Raw genomic sequence first — 8,938 nt, forward strand, 5'->3', positions numbered from 1 at the left:
AGTCCGCTGCTTGCAGCCAAATGGGGCAACAAAGGACACAGCCAGATAAAGCCACTGACATAAAGCCCCGGTGGCCATTACTGAGTCTGAGCAGCGCGGCGCTTGCAGCAAGAAGCGGAGCTCAGTCACTGTTTTAACACGAAACTTAAAAGCTGACGAGAATCGTTTGGGCTCTGACCTCGCCGCTCGTTTTGCACGTGTTGTATTTTGCTCGTTTTACATTTTATTCGCCGCGTGCAAAAATTTATTTTTCAATTTCCTTAGAAGCTTTGATCTGAGCCAGCACGACAGGCCTCACTCCCTCGTTCCTTGCTCGACAGGACAAAGGATGTGCTTGCCTGTTTGCGCCTGGTACTGGCAAAACTTTGCGACAAGCTGTCCCACTCCTTGGGCCTGCTTCCCATTGGCCCCGCCCATTTTATACTCGTGTGCAACTGACAGTAACAAGTTCAACAAAAGCGCCAGCGCTTTTAACTTTATTAAGATATCGCAAACATACGCATATACCCATCTGCCACTCCCACAGCGACGCAACGCAACGCCTGAGCAGACTTTTCACATAATTTGCAGCAATGACAAGAAGGGGTTTCTCTAATTGAATTTCAACGCCATTAAAAAAGAATTATACCAGCCTGTTATGAGCGATGCGAACTGAGAACTGAGAGTTGAGCGAGGGAAGAGTCGTGAGTCGATTGCCACAGAGTTGCTTAGATAATTGAAATTATCACTGTCTTAATTATGAAGTTCCATTATCATTATTCTACCTAATGCTGATGACGCTAATGGTGGCTGCAGCAGCCTTGAAGCTGCTAGCAATTAGTGTTGTTCCGAAGAAAGCAACGCAAAACCGCAAATGCTTTGCAGCTGGCCGAGCTCAGGGGTCACAGATGGTGTTGATGAGAGCTCGACCTCCGTCAGATTGAATTCAGTCGAGCATAGTTCTTTTTACAGATGTACTACAATCAAGTTTGCAATTAATTATTTTTAAGGGTACAGATATTCAAGAATTTAAGTAAGCTACAATTAAACGCTCAAATATAAAAATCATAATATCTCAGTTAAATCAGTTTTTCGGATGCTGAGATCCTTTAATATAAATTTAGTTGTGCTGCGTGAAAGTAAGGCTAATTTCCTAAAAATTATTTTGTCTTTCTCGTCGAAATATCGATCAAGGCAGGCAGTTGCGGACAACTTTAAATTCGATTAATAATGATAGGAAGAGTTTGCTTGAGCTGCCGATTCAATGGAATTGATATGATGCAACTAAAGCCTAAGTTAGACTTAAACGCAAAGGATAGAAATGATAGTAGAATAATGCGATCTCGTCTCGTCATGTCACTCAGTAATCGTGCTCAAATTATACTCATTTAAACTAGGCACCTGACCGTCTAACCATAGCCTTGGCCCGCCCATCTTTTACCTAGCCGTTGTGGTTGCAGCTTGTCAACTTTCGAAATGCATTTAAATTTTTTGTAGCTCGTTTTGCGTTTGAAGTGGTGCTCTGCTAGCAGTGCTACAGTTACTCAACCGCACACACTTGCCCGGGGAGAGGAATTTGCTGCAAGTAGCTGCTGCCGTTGTTGTTGCCACACAATTTGCTGGCTGCCATTTAGGATAAACGCCTGGCACTTACGAGTTGCTTCCGCCAAAGTGGCCAAATCAACGGAACTCAGATACACACAGCCGGAGACGGAACGTTTAGGCCGTGACGTACACAAAAATAGATAACAATATAATTAATTTTACGCCCTCGCTCGCTCTGACATAATAAGGCGAAAGAAAAATTATACTGCAAAGGGGCAACGCCACGGCGTGAGCAATTGACACTCAATTCATTCAAATATCAATGCTCTCTCTCCCTCAGATATAGCAGTATGCATATGTGAGTGAATTTAAAGCATGGATATTCATAATACATAAGCCGGCAGAGGGCTGGCAAAGAGACGACGCAGCGTCAGGCTGAAGGACAATAAGAGCGGCTCCAGAAGTCTGTGACAGGGCATATGCAAGACGCAAGGAGTGGTCGCATGTTGAAGCGGACGGACGTCAGGGTTTGCCGTTCCAATTGCCCAATTGAAAGAGAAATTTGTGGCGCGCAGCCCCTTCTTGGCAGCCGTTTCGTGACCTGCCGGCGACAAACAAGCGCTAAAGGGGCACACGGCAGGAAAGTTTTGACGGCTTCTGCCTGCCAGCCTTGCCCAATTCGGTTGTCCGCGCTTTAAGCCCGCCTCGGCAACGCCCACGTATATCTTACATACTTTTTGGGCTCCGTCTGTGTGGCATATGCACCTGCAGACTGCAGAATGCAGAATAGCAAATGCAGAAAGCAGTTTGCTCATGTTTTCCAAGGGGCTTGGTAGCGAGGACTTTGAGTGTGGAGCTCCCACGCGGGACGAGAACGTGGCATGTGTGCCAAAAACCAAAAATTTCCTCAAACCAATCAAATACGAAACGAAACGAAACGCAACTCTGTAGTTGCTCGGAGTCGTTGCCATTGATTTTTATCGCTGACGCTTGTACATAACATAAAAAGAAAAGGCGCAAAACATGAAAGTCAACAATAAATAAGTAGTACAAAGTCGATGGCAAAGATACTAAGCTGACTACAGCTCTAGATACATCAACCTTGAGGAAAACGTCTCAGAGTTGTCATATAACACACAATAAGTTGCAGGGAGGTGGCAGGTGGGGACTAGAAGAGCTGTTCAATTAACCCAGTTGTAAGTTAAATGTGGTTTACGATATTGGGATGGATAATGAAAGTTTTTGCTAAACCAGGCGCCGGCTCAGCCCTCATGAACTATATATAGATAGTTCCAAGCTGGTTACAACCCAGTCTTTGCCTATTCAAATGCAGGCTGGAAACATTTACTAGGGTATGCCGTGTATGACTACAAGCAGCAGCTACAGCGACAAGGACTAAGCTAAACAAGAAGACGTAGAGCATTTTGTTGCAAATCATTGAGAGTGCACTCTGAGGCGGAAATGGGTGCACATATAACTCAATAGCCCGTATGCCCTGACAGGCACACGTATTTACTGGCATGTTTCTCATATATATAGCAATGGGGTATAAAGCATATCGTGTAGTTCTAGGCGCGCTGACTGTTTGTCATATGCACACTCGGCGCGTTGCCAAATATTGATTATATCTTCAAAAAATGAATGGAAATGCGCTTCGCTGACTTCAGCCAAGTGTAAAAGGCAAAGGAAAGCAGCTCTGCAGAGGGGCGGCAGATAAAGCTGCCAACGTATGCGCGTCATCAGGCAAAGGACATCCGGGATAGCTAATGCTCAGAAGATGGGATAGCTACAGCTAAGCCTGTCTGCCACAGTATGTCAATTGACCTGCTAGAAATGCCATCAACTTTACACTGACCCCAATTCAAGTTAACAACTTTAATGGGCCAACTAAGTGTTTCTATAAATATATATATACATATATATATACATGTACAATATGAAAGTCAAGCAAATGGCGCGACCAGCAGAGAATGGCAAAAGTTTTAGTGTTTAATGTCGCGTGACGCTTAACAAATATCCGCATACTCGCAGAGCTTACAAAATAATCTCAGCTTTTTGCATTGGCTCATTACGCTAATGTGTCAATCCAAAGAACTGAATAAGCACCTGTCAGAAAGGCGAATGCCAGTTCTGGATAAGTTAATGCAAAGGTAAAATGTGAAACTTCTGAAACTATTTCTTTAAGCGCAGTTGAGATTTGGTTCATTCGCATTGCATTCAGTCAACCTGATGGGTCCACACCTGTCTTGAGTATGCTATATACTGGATGGGAGCATCCCAGTTTTTGGCTCAAATTGGCGAGCACGCCTCTCAACGCCCCTGCTGGCAATCGAATTGGCAAAGCCATTAAGAGACTTGCACTCCTGCTGTCCCATTCGTTGACAATCGTGCAGCATTGTTGTTATGGTCTTTTGTCACCTGCGAGCTGGGAGCTGCGTGCTAGCTGAGACATTGGACGTTGATGGAATCGACGGTCTCGCCTCCGCTTACTCACTCACAAGTTGTCAAAACTCATAAATTGCGACAACACACCCTGCTTATCTCCTGACTTATCAAGCGTACTCACAGTCAACACAATATATATCTTCAACTATCTATATATATTATACCAAAACAGCCTTAATGCCATTTGACAACTTCGAAATGTGTTTGCTCAACTAGTGTAATTGTTATCGATAAACGAAAACAGCATAATTTTCTGATACGGGGGCCTCAACTGCCGCAAAGGCCAGGCGAGCCGAGCTGAGTTCAGCAAAGTGAAGTTAGTAAAGTACGTAAAGTAGCATGTCAAATTACAACGCTAATTGACTCATAAATGGGCGGCACTCGACTACAGGCTGGTGGCAGGTGGCAGGTGGCAGGTGGCAGGCTGCCTAAATTAGTAAAAATATCGATTGAATTAACATAATTTCATAGCGAATGCTCGTTGCTCACCAAGTCACACATACGCCCCGTGCCCCAGGCCCGTGCACTAAAAAATAATAATATTCGAATATGCTGATGTAAATTTGCAAGTCAAGTAACTGATTTCACAGTTAGCCGCTGTACTTACCTCGCTAGAAGTACACGCATAGTTATATGTAGAGCTGTGTGTAGATTGCAGGTTTAGGTTATAGACTTTATAGTTAGCAGAGAGCGAGATAGAGAGAGAGTGTTTTAGAGTTGAAAACGTCGCCCGCTTTCCGCTTTACTTGCTTTGAAGCCTACGCACTGGGACGCTGTTTCTTCTCAGGCTGCTGCGGCTTACATTTTCCGCTTCGAAGGGGCACCAAATTTGTCACAGCCACACGCGCTTTCTGAGAGGCAACAAATAAATGTATGCATCTACATATATATTTAAAGATATATATAAATATATATTTTATATAGTATATATGTATGCTCTACTTGGCTCAGCTATTGCACACAAGCACACACACACACACTAACACACAAATAACAGTTTGCATTGAAATGCCCCCAACCACAACTTTTTCTAGAAATTCTATTAAACAACGAAAAAACACACAAGAGAAACGGGAACAAAGCAAAAAACAAGTTCGGAGTCAGAGGCAAATAAAAACTTATTCGGTTGTCATTTATGATAATGCGTATACGCCGTGCTGGTCACGGGTTTCTATGAAATTTACAGAAGTCGCAGCTCGGTTATTTCGTTACATTTGTCTTCACATTTGCGTCGTCCGTTTGTCTGCACTGCTGTTCGCCTATCTGTCTACGCTTTGCTTGCCTACCCTCATCCTGTACGCACATACGAGTGTCTGTATACGTGCGTGTGTGTCTATGTGTGTGTGTGTGTGTGTGCGAGCTTGTTGGCTGTAATGTTGTTCTGGGTACACGCCTTACTTCAAAAGCATATTCATTCGCACAGTTATTTAGGTGTTTTCTTTCGTTTCGTATTGTTATAGCAAGTCCACTTTTAATGAAACGCACTGCACGATTTCTGAATTGAAATATTTCTTTTGTTTCTTAAATAGATTGTTTAATTATTAAGTTTCAATTTGCATTTACATGCTAACGGCTGTGGTTCTTTCCGCTTGCAACAATTTCCAGCACAACACGCTCCAAAGTTTAGCCACGAACTAAACCATCCAAGGCGAAACTTCACATCAAGAAGCGAAAACCCGAAAACGAAACCCGAGCAACACACACAACAACAGCAAAGGGAAAAGGAAACCGAAACGAGAGGCTTCCTTTCCAATGCCTGCGTACAATCCTTTGTACGAGAACGAGGCAGCAGCACAGCCGAGCAAAGCACGTACCATGCGAAATGTGTTATTTTGGAAGCACGTTTAAGGTGCTGTTGTTGCCTGGAAGTCTCTATGGGTCTCTCTTATTCGAGCGCGCTCTCTCGCTCTCTCTCTCCCTCTGTCTCTGTCCACCCCCTCACTAAAGCTATCGAAAAGGCTCTCTGTTAAATGCGTGCTGTGCGTGTCCTGCGCTCTTTGCTGCGTGTCTGCATACCACAGTTGCTGCTTGGCTTACTGTTACAGCCTTACACACACACACACGCACACAAACATACTGTGTCTGTGTTAAATTAGTTTTGATACCAACTTTGATTGCCGACTTTCAGCTACTTAATGCTCGCAGACAATTGCAAAGTTATATTTTAGCTGTGAATCTTTCGTGTGGAGAATGTTTTTTGAATTCCCTGTGGTTCTTGTGTAGCTTTTTGTCCGCCTTTGAAAACATTTTGAACGTTTATTGGCCATGCTTATGCTATTTGTGCGGGCGCACAAAAAAGTTATAAATAGCTGCCGCAGGCCTCGTCAGCAACGGCGACAGCGACGACGACGGCGACGACGACGGCGACGACAGCCGCGAGAACATCAAGTTCAGACCACGCTGATGGAGAGCCCGTCCGTCCGTGGGGAATGAGGCGAGGTGTGTGGGAAGTTGAAACTTTTGACCTTAGTCAAGTGAAAACGTGACAATACGTCTTCATCTTCCGCTACAGCTCGCTTCGCTCTTTCTCTCTCTCTCTCCCTCCCTATCTATATGTGTGTCTATCATTCTGTAAACAGTTTATGCGGCTAATTGGCGTACCCTTTGGGGCTGCCGATGCGGCCTTTAGTTGAAGTTGCCTGCCGAATAATTAATGCAACTGCAAGTTGGCCCTAGCCGCAGCTACTAACGGCTAATTGCCAACTACTGACTGCTAGCTAATTACTGTTGCTGCATTAATAATAAGTTTCAAAGGCTAGCGGTTTGTACGCAGCAGACGACGCCGCACCCAGTTTGTTTGACGCATACTCATGAATTTATGAATCCAGAGCCCACACACTCCACGCAGACCCCGCGCCACTCATCCTTCCGCCTGCTGCTCAACGCTTTTATGATTATTGCGACGCCGCGTCTGCGTCTGGTCCGTGTGTTTTTTCTGCCCCAAACTGACGCCAATCCCCGACCCCCATGCCCACAACCCCTCCGAATGTTGTCAATCAAAAACCCAGCCCTATGGACCAGATTCTCTACTGGGTGTTGCCTGTTATTGTTGTTATTGCTGATGTTGCTGCTGCTGTTTGGCAATTTGTTGTGTTGTTTGCCTAGTTTTCGATTTTTGTGCCATTTATCTGTTCCAAGTGGTGGTGGTGGAAAGGGGACGAAAGGGAGTCGGAGAAAGTGGTATGCGAATGCGGTGGGTATTATTAATGTGTGGACATTTGACTGCGGACCCCATGCGCCACTTAGGATTAGACCACACGCAGCCCACTTCAGGATTATAGTGTCCTTTTGCCAGGCAAAAAGGCATCTGCCCTTTCATCTCTTCTCAAGAAAAATCAATGGATTGACTTTGGCTGCTGTGTGGCGGCCGCTATTTTCTGCACTTTAAACGCGTCACTAGAAATTTGCCACAAGCCGTGTGTGTGTGTGTGTCTGTGTGAATGGTTTGGGCCTTTTTTTGTTTTTGTGTAGTGTCACTTGATTTATTTGACGCTTTTCAGCTTAATTTTTGTTATTTGTATATATGAATTTTTTCGTTTGACTTTGCTTTTTGCATTTGTCGAAGATTTTTCATGAATTTTCTTAGCATTTCGCTTGATTTCTGCCACAATTTGTCGCAGCACTTTTACTTGCACTTACACGCATCGAATCGTATCGCAGCGCATCGGAAATGGCATCGGTTTTCAAGGTAAGCACAACCGATGCGTCTACATTAATTCGCTGGCCATATTTTTACATGCACTTTTCACACTCGTATTATATTCTTATATGAATTTATTTTATATACTATTCTGCTCTTCTTCCTCTTCTTCTTGTTGTGTACAGTTTGTGTTGTTGTCAGCCCTTGGGCGCACTCGGACAGACCAAAGTCGAAAACTTTCAATACTCAGAAGGCGACTCAACGTCAACGCGTTACGTCACAACACGTCCGTATTCAGCTGTGGCCGTTACTCCACTGAACTGATGATGGCGTTGGCAATGGCGACCATGTCAAGTTTTTCACAATAGAAAAACTTTTTCACGCGCCTTGCTCTCGCTCGTTCTGTGTCTCTCGCATTCTTTAACACGCGCCTCTCTGGCTCTTTCTCTCTCGCTGCGTCTCTCTCGCTCTTGCTCTCTCTCTCTCTCGCTCTCTTTATCGGACACTGGCATAACTTTTGCTTCTGTTGTTGTTGACGAGTGATAAAGCACAAGCAACGCAGACCCATAGAACGCGTTAATTTTCGCTGTTTTCGTTCTACTAGTTAGTTAACTTTTCCTCATTTTCCCTTTATTTTTGCTAACGTTTTCATTCATTGTCAACTTGCGGCATTTGGGTTTTATCTCTCTCTCTCTCTCTCTCTCTCTCTCTCTCTCCTTTATCTCTCTCTGTCTCTCTCACTCCGCGCTTTTGTTTTTGCTCCGCTATCAGTTGCTCAGAGTTTTCTCGTTCTATCTTCCTTTGGACATTTCCTTTGGACTTTATTATTTATGGTCACTTAGTTAGGGCACGTGACAGTTCATTATGCATAAATTTAAAACATATGGATTTGCTGTCTTTTATTTAGCTTTTATCGCTTATTTAACGCGTGTATCTGTATGTGTGTGTGTGTGTTTGGCTTTTTTCAGCAAGAAAACTTTTCGGCTTTGCGCGTCAATGAATACAAATTACCAATTGGCAACATATTGGCTTTAGGGCTAACAACCAAGACTCCAATCCTCAATGCTATCTATCTCTTTTCAACCATTTCATGGCCGGCTAACTATAATTTCGTATTCTAGCTGTTGAGAAGTTTTTTCAGGTCAACTGACAAACAACAATGTCTGTCTGCCATCAATTTAAATATTTATGTGTTTTTTATTTATTAAGAATTTATCAACTAGTTATTTTGATTTAAATATTCATTATTTTGTAATGACATTATTAGTTTCATTTCATTAATTGAAAAAAGTTTTTGAACTCAAACGAGCTGAGTGCATTACATAGCAA

General features: G+C 43.6%; 1 protein-coding gene across 19 annotated transcripts in view; it reads right to left on the bottom strand.

Moving 5' to 3' along the window:
- LOC111597452 (potassium voltage-gated channel protein Shab) overlaps positions 1 to 7,912 on the bottom strand; it is a 58,450-nt gene extending 50,538 nt beyond the window's left edge. For all 19 annotated transcript variants that reach the window (XM_030226082.1, XM_030226071.1, XM_030226068.1 and 16 more), the window contains exon 1: positions 7,609 to 7,912. The gene's annotated coding sequence lies outside the window, so the exon portion shown is untranslated. The remainder of the gene's footprint in view (positions 1 to 7,608) is intronic.
- Between the last annotated feature and the right edge of the window lie 1,026 nt (positions 7,913 to 8,938).

The sequence above is a fragment of the Drosophila hydei genome, unplaced genomic scaffold (genome assembly GCF_003285905.1).
Source record: "Drosophila hydei strain 15085-1641.00,03,60 unplaced genomic scaffold, DhydRS2 tig00000001-arrow-pilon, whole genome shotgun sequence".
Classification (NCBI taxonomy): Eukaryota; Metazoa; Arthropoda; class Insecta; order Diptera; family Drosophilidae; genus Drosophila; species Drosophila hydei.